General features: G+C 41.9%; 1 long non-coding RNA gene across 3 annotated transcripts in view; it reads left to right on the plus strand.

The window, feature by feature from the left end:
* Positions 1-13976, plus strand: part of LOC125325719 — a 63336-nt gene that overhangs the window by 38443 nt on the left and 10917 nt on the right. For all 3 annotated transcript variants that reach the window (XR_007203498.1, XR_007203497.1, XR_007203499.1), the window contains 2 exons: positions 7701-7786; positions 9538-9629. This is a non-coding gene — a long non-coding RNA (uncharacterized LOC125325719). The remainder of the gene's footprint in view (positions 1-7700; positions 7787-9537; positions 9630-13976) is intronic.

The following is a 13976-nucleotide window of genomic DNA, read 5'->3' on the forward strand; positions in this document are numbered from 1 at the left end:
AAAAAGCTATCTGCTTTTTCTTTCCTGTGTCACGTAAACAGATTAGGAATTCTCTGGTTGAGGAACAAGGCTTTCTGTGTGATACAGTACTGAAGTGCTGAGGTGCAACAAAAACAGTCTACAGATGTGAGATACATCTGATTTGCCTTTTACATTGGACCTGCTGTTTGGCTGCTGAACAGCCCTTCTGTAATCGGACGTATAAAATTACACCCTCATTTCCTTTAGTGACAGGGAGATTGCTAAAATTGCTAAAGGAGGTCTCTGCCACACTCACTTTAATTTAGATGATCATCCAAATGCACAGATGTTTGTTCCAATCTCCTCCACTAAAGGAAGTGGGACTCTATGATTGTGCTACTGTGACATTTCCAGTACTCTGGACAGGGCAGGATCCATGCAAAAATGCTCTTCCTTGCACTGCGGAATCAGCTCTGGCAAGGAGTGCAAAAAAAGGGAAAAATATATTAAAGTAGTCTGCAGGGTTTTTTCTCCAAGTGGCATGATTTGGGATATCTTGTGTTCAAATTAATAGATACATTTCCAACTTGTGTGTTATATTTTTGCACAGTATGGATCTAATTAAATTTGCAAGCAGATAAATAATTCCAAATGAAGTTAGAGGTGACCCATAATACTCAACTTGAGTGCTTCCATATACTGGCTTCCTATTAGATTTCATGTAGTAATTTTAGAATTTAACAGTGCCAGTAACTTCTTGTTCATACTTAAGAGTTACTCCCTGCCATTGGTGCTTTTTAACTAAAATAAATGCAATCACATTTCTTTTCCATCTATTATCAACTCTCCATGTGTATTATATAGTAAAACTGACCTCCTAAACCTGCCCAAGTGAAAACCAACTAACCAAAACAAACTAAGACCAAGTAAATGTGATTTCAGTTGCAGAGTTTTCTGGCAATTCAGTTCTGTTGCTTTCAGAATGACATCTTTGGTATTATTGTCCTTAAAAAACTGGAACAAAGTACTAACCACGTTGCAGAAGTAAAACGTAAGAACAAGGCCGTTGAAAGCTTCCTAACTAAAATGGTTCAAGTGTCCTTTAAGAAACTTTGTTCTGGTGCTCACATACATCAGCCTTGCCCTTACAACTGTATTTTTGGGGAAAAAAACCTAAATCACCATTTGGGAGCTGTATTTCCTCAGGTAACATTGGTAAGGCCCATAAAATCCCTCCTGCTTAAGCCAATGTAATCTTGTGAAATCTGTAGGCTGCCATGAAGCATGTATAAAAATGTGGTGCCTGCACAGGCCTTTGTGTGGTGAGTGCCAGAAGTACCACTGTGTACAGGACATATTTTTAGTATTGATGAAAATGGAAAAAAAACCAAGCTCAGCCTGATTTGTGCCCCAGGCTTGGAATGTGAACACTGACAACCTCTCTCGGCTCCATCCAGCAGCGGAGGATGGGGAGGTCAAGAAGTGCACAGGCTGTCAGTGGCTCCTGTGAGCCCCTGGCTGCCCTCATGTCTGGTTGTCATCTTCCTGACTCCTGTGTGTGGTAAGAAAGGACAACATTTCAGTTTAACAGAGAAAACTGAGTTTCAGAAAGACCAGCACTTCCCTTCCCGGTGGTGGAGGAGCGAGTGATTCCACCCACAGCCCAGCCTTGTCTGTCTGTTCCTCTCCCTCCCCACTGAAGGTAGAGGAAGGTGGGATGGGAGGTTAAACCAGGTGCTGGTTTTTTATATGGTTAAATTAGGAAAAATGAATCTACCTTGGCTGACTTCCCCAGCAATACGCACAGTGGTTAGCTGGGGCATGATTAGCTATTCCATCTGCTGGTATCCTAATTACAGATATGGTAACAATGGCTTTTGTCTTGCTATATGACTATGGAAGGAAAAGACAAAGAAAATTAGGCTCAGCAGACACAAACAATAAGGGGGTGGGTTTTTGTGCTTAGTTATTTTTTTTAACCTGTTAAAAAATCAATGTGTTCTGCTTGTCCTGGAATGTTATTCTCAACCAAAATCTAAGTTTTGAAAATTATAAATTGTTTAGCTCTCTCTGTCTTCTAATTGCTTAATTTAGTTCAGTTCCAACTCTAGAGTTCTTTATGAATTATATAAGGAAAAAGAAATCATTCAGCCCTGAATTGAAACACCCTCCCTCAGTGCTGCTTCTCTTGTGGGCAGTGGTGTCATTTGTGCAAGAGAAGTAATGAATGAAAATGTGATCCAGACTTCAGAACTAGTGACATCTGACACTGACACAGCGCCTTGAGAAAACAATAGGATAGGCTGGCACATCTACTGTAACATATTAAATTAAAATAACCAGGATAAATACCTAAGAATGCCACCATGGATTAATAATGTATCACCAATGAATCACTGCAGTTCCCACCTCCTTGAATTTCAGGAAAGAGCTTTTGATTTTCCTTAAGGGCCTCCCTTATAATAGAGGGGCAGCTGAGGTTGATAAATAAGCAAGGCAAGCCACAAGTCCCCTGGTTCCAGGCTCCAGCCTGGATCTGCTGTGTGTGATCCCAGCAGCCTCCCAGAGCCAGTGGCATTAAAAGCACTGTTTGCAGCAGCAGGGCATCTCCAGGGTGCAGGGTCTGCTCTGAGCATTTCCAGGTTTATGTGGAGTTTCCAATTTCTGCAGCAATGCAGGACAAAAGCTCAACCTGCATATTGGAAAGTTCATGTGGGATTTGTCAGAGGATGCTGTGATCAGTGCAAAATGGAGAGGTTTTGTAGTTGAGACACAATTAAATCATACCTATCTTCTTCACAGAATTAACTTTTACTCCTGAAATGACTAGCTGGGGTTCAGGCACACTGCCACCAAGGAAGAGGCATTCCTTAGTTCTCTGCTGGTGCTTCAGTTCTCTCTGGCCTAACAGACAGGATGGAGTCTGGCCTGCAAAGTTACCATTATAATGTCAATATAAATATGATTACATTTTCTCCAGCAATGGAATTAGCGCCACTAGGAAACAAAATCATTTTAGGTTTCTCCTGCTGTGTTTGTATGAGCTTGGGGTCTAACTGGCAACCAGGGAAATTTGGCCTTTGTGCTCAAATAATGCAATGCTGTGCTTTCCATTTCGAGATGAAATTACTGCTAGTGGGATTTATGCCGTAGGAAAAGAATTTGTGTTGTTAAATCTTTTGGTAGTTGAGGTTGCTTTGTCTCACCACATAAAGATAGTTATTTACATGGCCTTGCATACATAGATGCACAGCTAGAGCTTATGTGTATGTGTGAGTGTTGATTTGGGATGTCTTTTTAGGAACATTAGTGTGATGTGAATCATTGTAAGTGCAGTTTTTACGGAAAAGAATATGAGCCTGCTGGTACCTATTCCCTGTCTCTCTGAGTGCATTTTCTAGGGTTGTGGAGGTAGATGGGGGATCTCAGCAGTAGGCCTGGGATGCTGCTCCCTACATCTCCTTATTGGAGACCCAGGCAGGCCATGCTAAGGATTTCCTGACAGGCCATGTACACACATTTTTCCTGGTGAAAGCAAGGACTGGGTGTAGAAAAGGGGAAAGGCATGATTAACCATAGGCTTGTATTCTGTGCTTTAATGTACAAGTCAGTTGGGAAATAAATGAATCACTAGAGATTCCTGGAGCATTTATTGTGCATCAGGAAGGTGGCTTTTCCCTCAGCATCATGGAACACACAGAATTAACTTAGAGTGATGATGAAGAGCTAATTCTCCTTGTAATTGTACCTCCTGTGCCAATATTGCAGTGTTCCCAAAAATGGTCTCCAATGAGATAAAATCAACAAACTGAAGCAAATTTCTCTTACACGTAGCCTTAAGCCTTTTTTCAAAGAAATCTGAAATTATACTGCAGGATAAATATTCCAGCTGCTGCTTCAGCAGTGTCCCACTGTAGTGATTTAGAGCAACGCCTCCATGAAAGCAACAGGAAATTTGGCCAGCTGGATTCCAGGTGCAAATCAAGCCCTTGTGCTGCCCTTTTTCAGGGATAACAGTACAAATAGGCTGAAGGTAGGCTGGCATTTTAGGTCAGATCAGAAGGGCACTTCTGAAGCAAATTTCCTGATTTCTCCCACTTACCATGCTTTTCCTTGCACCTCAGGTAGGAGCATAGGAACTGGGGTTTTGGATTAAACCAACATCAGAAAGGTGCTCCAGGAGGATAATTCCTGTGCTCCAGCCAGTTAAGACATGGGGCCAGACTGGAAAATTCAGCCACATGTACAGAATGGATGTGGGGTCCCCACTACCAGCTGTGGATCTGCTCCTGTTTAGCTTTCCAGTGTAGATAGAGCCATCTGACACCCAGGTAAAACAGCACTAGTGCACTACAGACTCCCATTTTGAGTAAATTGGAAATTTAAAGAAGTACTAGAAACCTTAAAATAATATAATGCTCATCCCAAGTGACTTAAACTCAAGGCTTTCAACTCCCTAGCACAGTTTCTTTTTTCCCATCCTCAGCTGAAGAAGCAACTCTGCTTTTGAGACTCTCCACTACCATATGCATGTTAAACCAAACCTCTTTTTCACTATGATTTACATGCCAAATGCACTTATTTACTCCTAGGTAGAATTAATTTCATCTTTAATTACTTTTATAGCAATTACATGCTTTTAATCTGTGGTTTAATGATCTATTATTTACAGCTGCAGTGAACAAAATACACATTGGCTGGGGGAAACACATCCCTTGTGTAGGTGGCCGCTGTAGGCCCTTTTTAAATTATAAAGCCTCACAAGTTAAGGCCTAAGTAGTTTTTAGGATTTGAACAAATGAGCACATTTCAGTCAAGGACATCATTGGCAACTCCTTATTGGAAGTGTAAAGAGGGTAAAACCCAAAAAACTTGCCTAGAAAACTTAAGATCACATACTTTCAGGATTGTGTTCAAACACTCTGTACTGGTTTTAGTCTTCCTCTTGTTTTTCTCTCATTGCAACTGGGTCAAATTACTCAGGATAGGAGAAAATTTTTCACAAACTTTTTAGGTATCTGGATTTAAAGTTTTAGTTGGACCGAATTCTAGTGTGCAAAAACTGTACACTTGTATTGCTCTTCCCTCCTAAACATCTGAAGATGACAGCAGTAAAGAATTAATCCCCAGAGCATTATTATCTACTTCCAACTGATGGGGCACAAAGAGGTTTGATGGCTTCTTCAATACACTGTGGTAAAGCTAGGAAAGGAATCCAGATGTCCTGGTTCCTCATCCTGTCCCTGAACCACAAACCACACGTCCCTGCCTTATTAGTGACAATCACAGCACATGAAAACAGACTATTTATATCTAAATATTTCATCTGTTCTCACTCGTTATTCCCTAACTCACCAATGTAATTATGTTGGCAGGGCAACAATCTCTTTTTTCCCAGTAAGAGCAAACAGATTGTTAGGTTTTCTGCTGAGATACAAGCTGCACAAGAAGAACTCTCAAATAAATCAGATCAAAAGGACCATGTTCCCATTGAAACATCCTTGGTCAGGCAGCAATGGGAGAGAAGATTTCGTAACATCTTCCTCAGCTGACTTGAACAGCTGCATTAAAAGCACTGATCACAAAAGGTTAACTTTGAAAAGAATATTAACCCAGAATAGGTTTAGCCAAAGAGGGGGGGAAAAAAGCAATAAAAAGGGGCTTTGGAAAGTTCTGGTTTTTGAATGTCATGTGATATTTAACAGTTCTCAGAGTCTGCATAACAAGCAGCTTTGAATAGAAAAATAAGATGATCTGTGCAAAATAAGTCCAAGATTCACATTTCATAAATATCGCTACAAGTCGCTTAGGTGATTACATATTCTCTGATTAGCAAAAATGATGCTTGTTCTGGTAAAACACTTGCTTCCATGTATGGGGAATATCAGTGCATCTTGGACAGAACACAAAGGTCCTTGAGAACTTTGCTGCTGAAGTCAGAGACATCACATTTCCCTCTACAGAAGGCAAACACCTCACAGGTCTTGACACTGCTTGGGCTGCCTCATTCTGAAGTGGCAGCTACAGTCTGTGTCCCCCGTGCAGCCATTATAGACAGATAACGTGCTTAATCACATCCTTTTCATTTCCCAGTGACATGCAGACACAAGGCTGTGTTTGTTAGTGTGTATGCAACACGTGCACTAGTCCTGCTCAGTGGGATACTGCAGTTTATTGCCATAAGACTTCAGGTTCCGAATTCCAAGCAGACTTAGAGCAAAGGCTGAGAGCATAACATGGATTCATAACGTTCAGGTTTCAGAAAACATTTTGGCTGGGATTTTTTCTCTGCCGACCACATGCTTCCAAATGTAACCCTGAGAAATCTCTCCAGTAGTGGAACATGACTAGTGGTATTTGAGAACACTGGAGGGAGAAGGCACCTAAAGAGCTTTGTGTTTTCATCCATTACTAAGTCAGAAACCCTCCACTGCGCATATGCTCTTCTGTTTTCTCTTGGCCAAGGTTTGGTGACTTGGTACAATCCCACTACAGTTCTGAAACCCTCTGTTGTTTAACACCACGAGTGAAATAGGTACCATAACCTCTGTGTGGCCCTGGAGCTGCACAGGAATGATTTCCTGCTCTCTGCAAAGGAAGATGCCTTCAGATTCTGTTAAATGATAACAAATAAGGAAAAGGAGGCCTCCCCTAGTTCTAGCAATCCTATCCCTCCCACTGGGCTTTCCTAGAGGTGGCAGAGTTGAAACTTGCAGGTTTTATTTTCAGAACATGGTCATTTCTCATTTTAAAGTAAACAATCCTTGGTTCCCATGTATTATTCAAGTAGGGAGAAGTGGGTATCCAGTGCACAGATAATCAAACATCCAGCCTGCACCAGGCAACCTTCTCAAATCGCTTGAGAAACTTCCCTATTGCTGTTGTTATCATTCTCCATCCACTTCCTCCAATTATCCAACACTTCAAACATCATATCCCACGTTTTCCCCACAGCTGTGGGGTGAAGCAAGCAAGAGCTGTGTTCCTTCCAGCTCCCCTAGCAGTGCTTGCCCACAGGAGAAGAGAGGGAGCTGCACAGATGTTGCTGGTATCACATTAATACAGAAATAACCTGTTGAAAGTAGATTTGTTTTCAAACCTTTCAGTGAGAAAATATCAGTTTCAGAGAGTGGAATTAATGATTTTAACCTGCCTATCAAGCTCTTTCATTGCCAGCATATAAAATCATTATTGGTGTTTCAAGCTGCAAGTAGTAATGTTGAGGGTATTTTCACTGCTGCCAAAACATTTACATGAAACTGCTGTTCAGATCAAATTATCTTGGAAACTGCAAAGCGTGCGTGGATTCCAAATTATTCAACTTGGAGAGATTGTTGCGTATTGAAATTACACAGCAGAAACCAGCAAAACACCACGATTGCTTCAAATTCACAGGGATAGCAAAAACAGCTTTTGTAAGAACTCTTCACCTTAAATGCAATAATGAAACAGACACAGGCTTTGGCTATGTTTAAACCAGTATTTCACCACCAGAAAACCCTCTCTTTGAGGCAGAGTGGGTGCTCCTGGCTCTCACTTCCACCACCTTCAGACACGGACAGCTCAAAGAGAACAGTGGTGTGGAAGTGAGGCATCAGGAAACTAAAGCACAGAGAGTAAAGAGCTGTGACTATTTGGGGAATGACAAACTAAAAATATAAATTCCAAAAGGGCAGTAAACTCTCAGAGGTGCTCGCTGCTGGTAGGATCCTATTAACTACCTCACGTTTACCTTTCAGGAACATACCACTTATGGAAAAGACTCCAGAATATCACCAGAAAGAGGACTGGGCAATTTCAAGTCTTTGATGAGCCATTATTTGAGGTATTTTAATGTGCTTTCCTTTGCATAATGTTCCAAACAAACCGTTGCTTTTTAGTAAGGATTCTATGTTGCAATGAAAGAACAATCTGGCCACATTAAAGACATCCTGAAGAAAAAAGTGCTTCCCTCAAAGAACCATAAAGGTGATTTTCCAAGAATCGCAGGAAGGACTGTCTAATTTAACATCAGAGGTGAGGGTTCATTTCTCTCTAGCAGAGAGGGGATGGACAGATGAAAACACTAAATGCAGAAAAATCTTAGAGGTAAAACTAAAAAACTTCTAACTGCTGTCAGGAAAGAGTTGACAAAGAAAAGCGAGGGCTGTAGGAAGAGCTCACCTGTGAGGAATATTGAGTGTGGCACTGTAGCAGGGTCCTTTGCCCTTTCAGTCACTGATAATTGGAGGTTAACATCTAAAACTTGTGTCTTTTTTCCCAGCAAGTTTGTAATTGATTTGTTCTTGTTCCTTCAGAGAAATATCTTGAAAAGCAACAAAAAAAGCAATAGGGTAAGACAGGTTCCCCAGATGTGGTGGGGAGAGCTCAAGGGATGTTTGTCTGCAACAGGAAATAAGTGCCTGTGTGCTCTGCCACTGTGGTGTGTTTTATCATGGCATAAAATCACAGTGATTTCAGCATTGGCCTGATCAACAGATACTCTGCACTGGTGGGTGTCCTGTGCATAAGTCACAGACGAGGCATCCTGTTCAGAACAATCTGATATGCTTCTCTGGGAACAGGAAAAGGAACTAAAGAAAGAGCCGTATTGGGAAGAAGGAAATACTAATGATCTCTTCAGGGGCTGTGCTTTTTCCACTTCTTCTTCTTCTAATGTGCACACAGTGACAGCTTTGTGAGTAGAACATACAGAAGAATGTCCATGAGCTTACACAGTCTGCACATTTCAAAACAATCTGCAATACCTGTTCTCTGTTGCATTCAGACGAACTGGGGTTTTTTTCCTGAAGAGACCTAAGGATTGAAGTTTGCATGTCTTAGGAAAAAACCACTTCTGCAGTACCTCTGACGTGGTTTGTTTGGCAGTGCTCTTGATGTCACCTGGGAGAAGGGGGGCACAAGGTTTCCCACATCATCTTCTTTCTTGCCAACCCTTGAGGCTTCCAGGAGGGAGATATCTCTTTGTTTTCCACCTTAAAGAAAATCTGAATTAGTGGCTTTGGTTCAGTAGGGCATTTCAACACCTAGTTTAAAGCATCAGATGGGCTCCAGTGTGTACAGGGAATGTGGGGGCAGTCAGAATGATACAAGCACATATGTAAATATTTCCCTGGATGAGGCTTCAAGTTGCATTTGGGAAAATGTGAAGCTGTATAAAGAAAAGAACACATTAATTCCTTTTCTTTGTTTTCAGCAGTGCTTAACTGCATTTTTCTTGAAGTAGGGATGTGTGAAAAACTGCACTATTGTAGATAAAAATATATAAAATGTGTTAGATTAAAGATTTGGAAATTAATTTCTCAGGAGACCTTTTTCAGTCTAGACTCTATTGACATGTATCCTGCCAATTTGTTTGTCTGGTCTCCCTGTGAACACAGCATTTGATACTGTAGGCAATGCAAAGATCTCTGATAAGCTTTGCTGCTTCCTGCAGCACTCTGTGTTCACAAAGAACTTCTTAAACACAGCTTTCAGCTTCTCTGCATCACCCCTATTCTGCACTTTTTCACCATGTGCTTTCATGCTTCTCCTTTTTGCGCCCTGTGCCTTCATCCCATGGGGGACCATTCTCAGCTTCCAAATCTCCTGTGAGGACAAGGCATCTCTGAGCTCACACCTCCTCATCCAGCTCACCCTCTGCCTGCTGGATCCTCGCTGCTGAACTGGTAGGATTTGATTGTGATCTTCCTTGTTACCGGTCCTCACCCTTTGGTAGTTCGTATTTGGATAGGAGCCACTGGAGGGAAAGGTGAACCTAAGGAATTAAAGGTGCTTCCACCAGAAAGACTCCAGAAACAAAGCTGATCTCCAGGGGGTGATGCTGACTCATTACTGGTACTTGTTGCAGTGCCTTTATTGCTTTTTAGTTAAGCACACAATGCAGCTCTGTAATTAAGCCACAGGCATAATACAGGACAAAAGTCACATATGGCTTTTTTTCTGTTTTTAATTTTCTTTTTTGTAGTTATTACTTAGGCCCACTAGACATGTTGTGCTTGAATTTTGCCATTTTAGATTAATCTGTAAAATTCATGGTGTTTCCTGAAAATAGTATCTTTGTTGCAAGTTAGATAAAGCACATTTTTTCTGAATGCCTTCATTAGTCCAGATATTTTGGATTGAAAAAGAAAGGCAGGAATATTTGGAATTCAAGTATGACCTGGGAATAGGAGAAATCTACAAGCCTTGAAATTTAGGGAGACCATGCAAGTCATCCACAAGGCAAGCCATCTCTGTTTGGAAAAGCGTTTTTACACCCTCACCTATGAGTAATGAATGAAGCTGAGTTCCAAGTCAATATCCAGGCCTGCTTAGGTTGACTTTATGTGAAGAACCTATTACAGGATGCCAGTGAACATCCAGAGGCCTACTTCAATTTTCATCATTCAAATACACCAGCATTAAGAAACGCCCTGCACATGCTATGTCATCTCTGCCCCTCAGCATCCCTGAAATTCTGTGTTCAATCATGGTGTTCAATCATCTGAGTAACCAAGAAAGGAAGAGCAGCTGGAATAAGCTCTGTGTCTTGGTGCTGCAGAATCAACTGGCTGATTAAAATTTATTAGGATTCAGTTTTTTGCCACAGAGGCAATAAAGCATGATTCTAGCAGGCTCAGAGACCTGCCTCTTACAGAACCTGGCACTGGCCTCAAAACAAAATCCCAAACCCCCCAAAAAAGGCATTCTTTTAGGAATATGTGTTTCTGTACCTTGATCTTACCAAGGGGTAGAAATGTTCATGTTTTCTTTAGCAAGGATGTAATGTGGCTTCCTAGGAATAACTTTAATGTATCCTTGTGTGCATCTAGCATTAAGAAATGCTCCACACCTCACAGATTTCCTCTGGGAATCTTGCTTCCTCTGGCTGATAGCAAGTTTCCTGTAAAATCAGTTTGTACTACAGATGCAGAGGAGTCTTTGTCAGAAAGGCATTCCTCCCAAACCATGGATAATCATTATCCACTCTGAATTACCCAATTATCTTTCGGGGGTTTTATTTATTGTGCGGAAAAAGAAACAAGGAGTTTTCTTGCCAGCTCCCTCAGAAGTGACCTAAATGCCCACTGTCTGAGGGAGATCACAGGCTCAGGCCGCTGTCCCATTGTCCAGCTGGGTGCCTGCAATAGCCTGGCCCCATAAAACAGACATTTAGCTGAACAGAAGCAATTAGCCCTCCATCGTGGCCCCTGCTCAAAACAGAAAAACCAGCTGATGTTCCCTTAACTTGAAACAATGGGAGGACAGGCATGGGCTGTGGAACTCTTACAAGCACAGTAACTCCTTCCAGAGGGGGACCGTGAGAAAGTGGAGCCTGTAAAGAGTCTTTTCGTGGATGAACTCCTGAACAGTCTTTTATCCTGTGAACTCATCAGTCAGCTGTCTGTGGGTGCAGCTCTCTTTAGAAAACCCCAGTTCAACTGCAACATGCCGGTTCGTAGTGATAAACCTTTCTGCTGAATGACGTTCTGTCTCAGCGCTGTGTTCACCCCAGTATGGATTTATTCAGCAGCAACTTTTCCCTCCAGCCCTCTTTCACATTCCTTACTGTGCTTGTTCCTCTTCCTAATGATCTGGGAATAGCAATGACCGCTGATGAGAGCATGGCAAAAACTGAATGTTGCTCCCAACAATGGCAATGAGGGCTTCACTTAAGATTCGGATGCTGAGAAAATTCCAGCAAAGAAGCTGATGAGCTCAGAAATTCAGCCCTTCCATATGAATCCAGTAATTTACTTCCTTTTGACTGCTTTCTCCTCCACCTAGTTGGAATCTTGCCACCACCCCTAATCACTCGTTACCCAGAACTCAACTCCTGCTAGCAATAAGGCTGTGTTCAATAAATGGTTGCTCTTTAAGGCTGTGTACAGCACTGTCCCCATTCCCACTCAGAATGTTGTCCAAGCACCTTCAGGCAATAGTTCATCCCTTGCAAGTATGAAACTCTTTGAAACCACGAGGCCTTTGCTAGTGACAAGGCAAAGATACCATTAAGTTTGGGAAATCAATCCACAGTAAATAGAACTACCTACTTCATTCAGCACCTTTGGCAACAGCCCAATGATTTGGTTTCCAGCTGATGATGTGAATTTCCTGTAGGCACACATTCCTTATGAGCATCGTTTATCCTTCCCCTTGTGCTAAATTTCCCTGTAGTTCAGGACAGTGTGGATACCACAGCTCCAGAGGTGTGACTCCTGCCTGGGCAGGCCTTTTGCCAGCCAGCTGCAAATGAATATTCTGTTGCTTTCGGAATCTCCTTCCTAAAACCCAGTCTAAAATCAAATTGAGTAAGGATTTTAAGTGAATATCACAGAATGGTTTGGATTGAAAGGGATCTTTAAAGACCACCTAGTCCAACCTCCAAGATGTCTCACTTCTGCTGCTGTTACCACGGTTTGCATTAAAAAAACCTTTCCTTTGTTCAGCCCCATTGTGGATGTTTCCCCATCATGTCTACTCATTAAATCTTTTGCAAGAACTAATAGAGAAGCCATCCCAGCATAGGATACTGAGAAGACTGGCAGGACTTTGTGGTCATTGAAATGTAACTATGACATCTCCCTAAAAGTGCCACTGGAAGAATGAGGAGTGAAATAAAATAAGGGCCACTACATTTATTAAAAAGCAGATGGTACCAGAGAGCCCCTACCCCTGGATTATCTGTCCATCCAGGGACCTGGGTAAAACAAATGAACAGATTTACTGGTTTTATGGGCATTCTTCTCTTGCTCACCGATAGATGAGAGCAGAGATTTCTCTACTCATGAAATTTTCAGGCTGCAGCACTTGCAGTTTTTTGTAGACTATGAGGGGCAAAAGATAAAACCAACCAATGACAATATAGCTCATTCACATGCCCACAGGGAGAAGGATATTATTTTGTTTAGTAGCATACAGATGAGGTTTGTAATAGGAGTCAAATGGAAACCAGGAGTCAGCACTCTTGAATTCTTTAACATTGGAATTCTCTGGTTTGGTATCTAGAACTGGTCAGAGGTATTGAATAAGTTTACAACCCCTCATTGTTATTTCCCAGATTGTAAGTGTGTTTTGCTTGGATCCAAGCCTTTACAAAAGCAATTAAATGTGTCCTAAACTTCCATTCATTTTTCTTAAGAGATCAAAGAGGAAAAGCTGTCCAGATGTAAATGGCTAAGCCTCTAATGAGATGATCAGTGAATTGTTTCTCTCTTGTGTTAGAAGCATTTAAATTACAATATTGCACTTAGGGCGCTCTGCACTTCTGACTTGTATAGCAGGATCCCAGCACCTAACACAAGCCAGACAAATAACTTCAGCAATTAGCTTTCAGCATAGGTCCCTGCCCTCTGACCTCTCCTGTTCATCGGAGGAAAGCCAAATGCTTTGTTAAACAATATTAATCGGGCCTGGCACTCCTCTAGGGCCGGGCACGTCACAAACAGTTTCTAACAGCAAGAAGCTGTTTGCAAGAAGCAAAATCTCGTGTATTTTCTGCTCAACAGGAGCCTGACTCAGCCATACTGGAGGTGAAGCAGAGCCTGATCTGTTTCTGTGGAAATTTGGGAATGGTAGCTCAGGTACCACCTGTGTGACAGTCAGGACTCCTCTGAACTGCCAGTGAGGGAGAGGAGGATCAGTTTGCATAGCCTGGGGTTGGTTGGTTTGTTTGTTAGGGGGATTTTTGGTTAATTCCCTCTATTCCTGCATAAATATTTTGTGTAAGCATAGTAGGAATCCAAATTTAAGTGCCCCTGGAGCTACCTATAAAGACAAGGGTTGGTGGGACAGAAAGTAAAGAAAACCTCTCTCCTGCCCAGCTGCTGAGTAGGTGCTTTGGGACATGGGCTGGTGTTTACAGTGTGTCAGTACAAACTGGAGGTGAAGTCACTATGAGGTGCTGCCAGGGAATACCAGCGATGTCTGCAGAGGTAGAACATGGTGCTGAGGTGATGCCTTTTCCTGGCCTTAAAATCAAGAATTAAACGTGGTTAGAAGGGAAAAAGGGATTTTACCTCGGTATTTATTTT

The sequence above is a fragment of the Corvus hawaiiensis genome, chromosome 5, assembly GCF_020740725.1.
Source record: "Corvus hawaiiensis isolate bCorHaw1 chromosome 5, bCorHaw1.pri.cur, whole genome shotgun sequence".
NCBI lineage: Eukaryota > Metazoa > Chordata > Aves > Passeriformes > Corvidae > Corvus > Corvus hawaiiensis.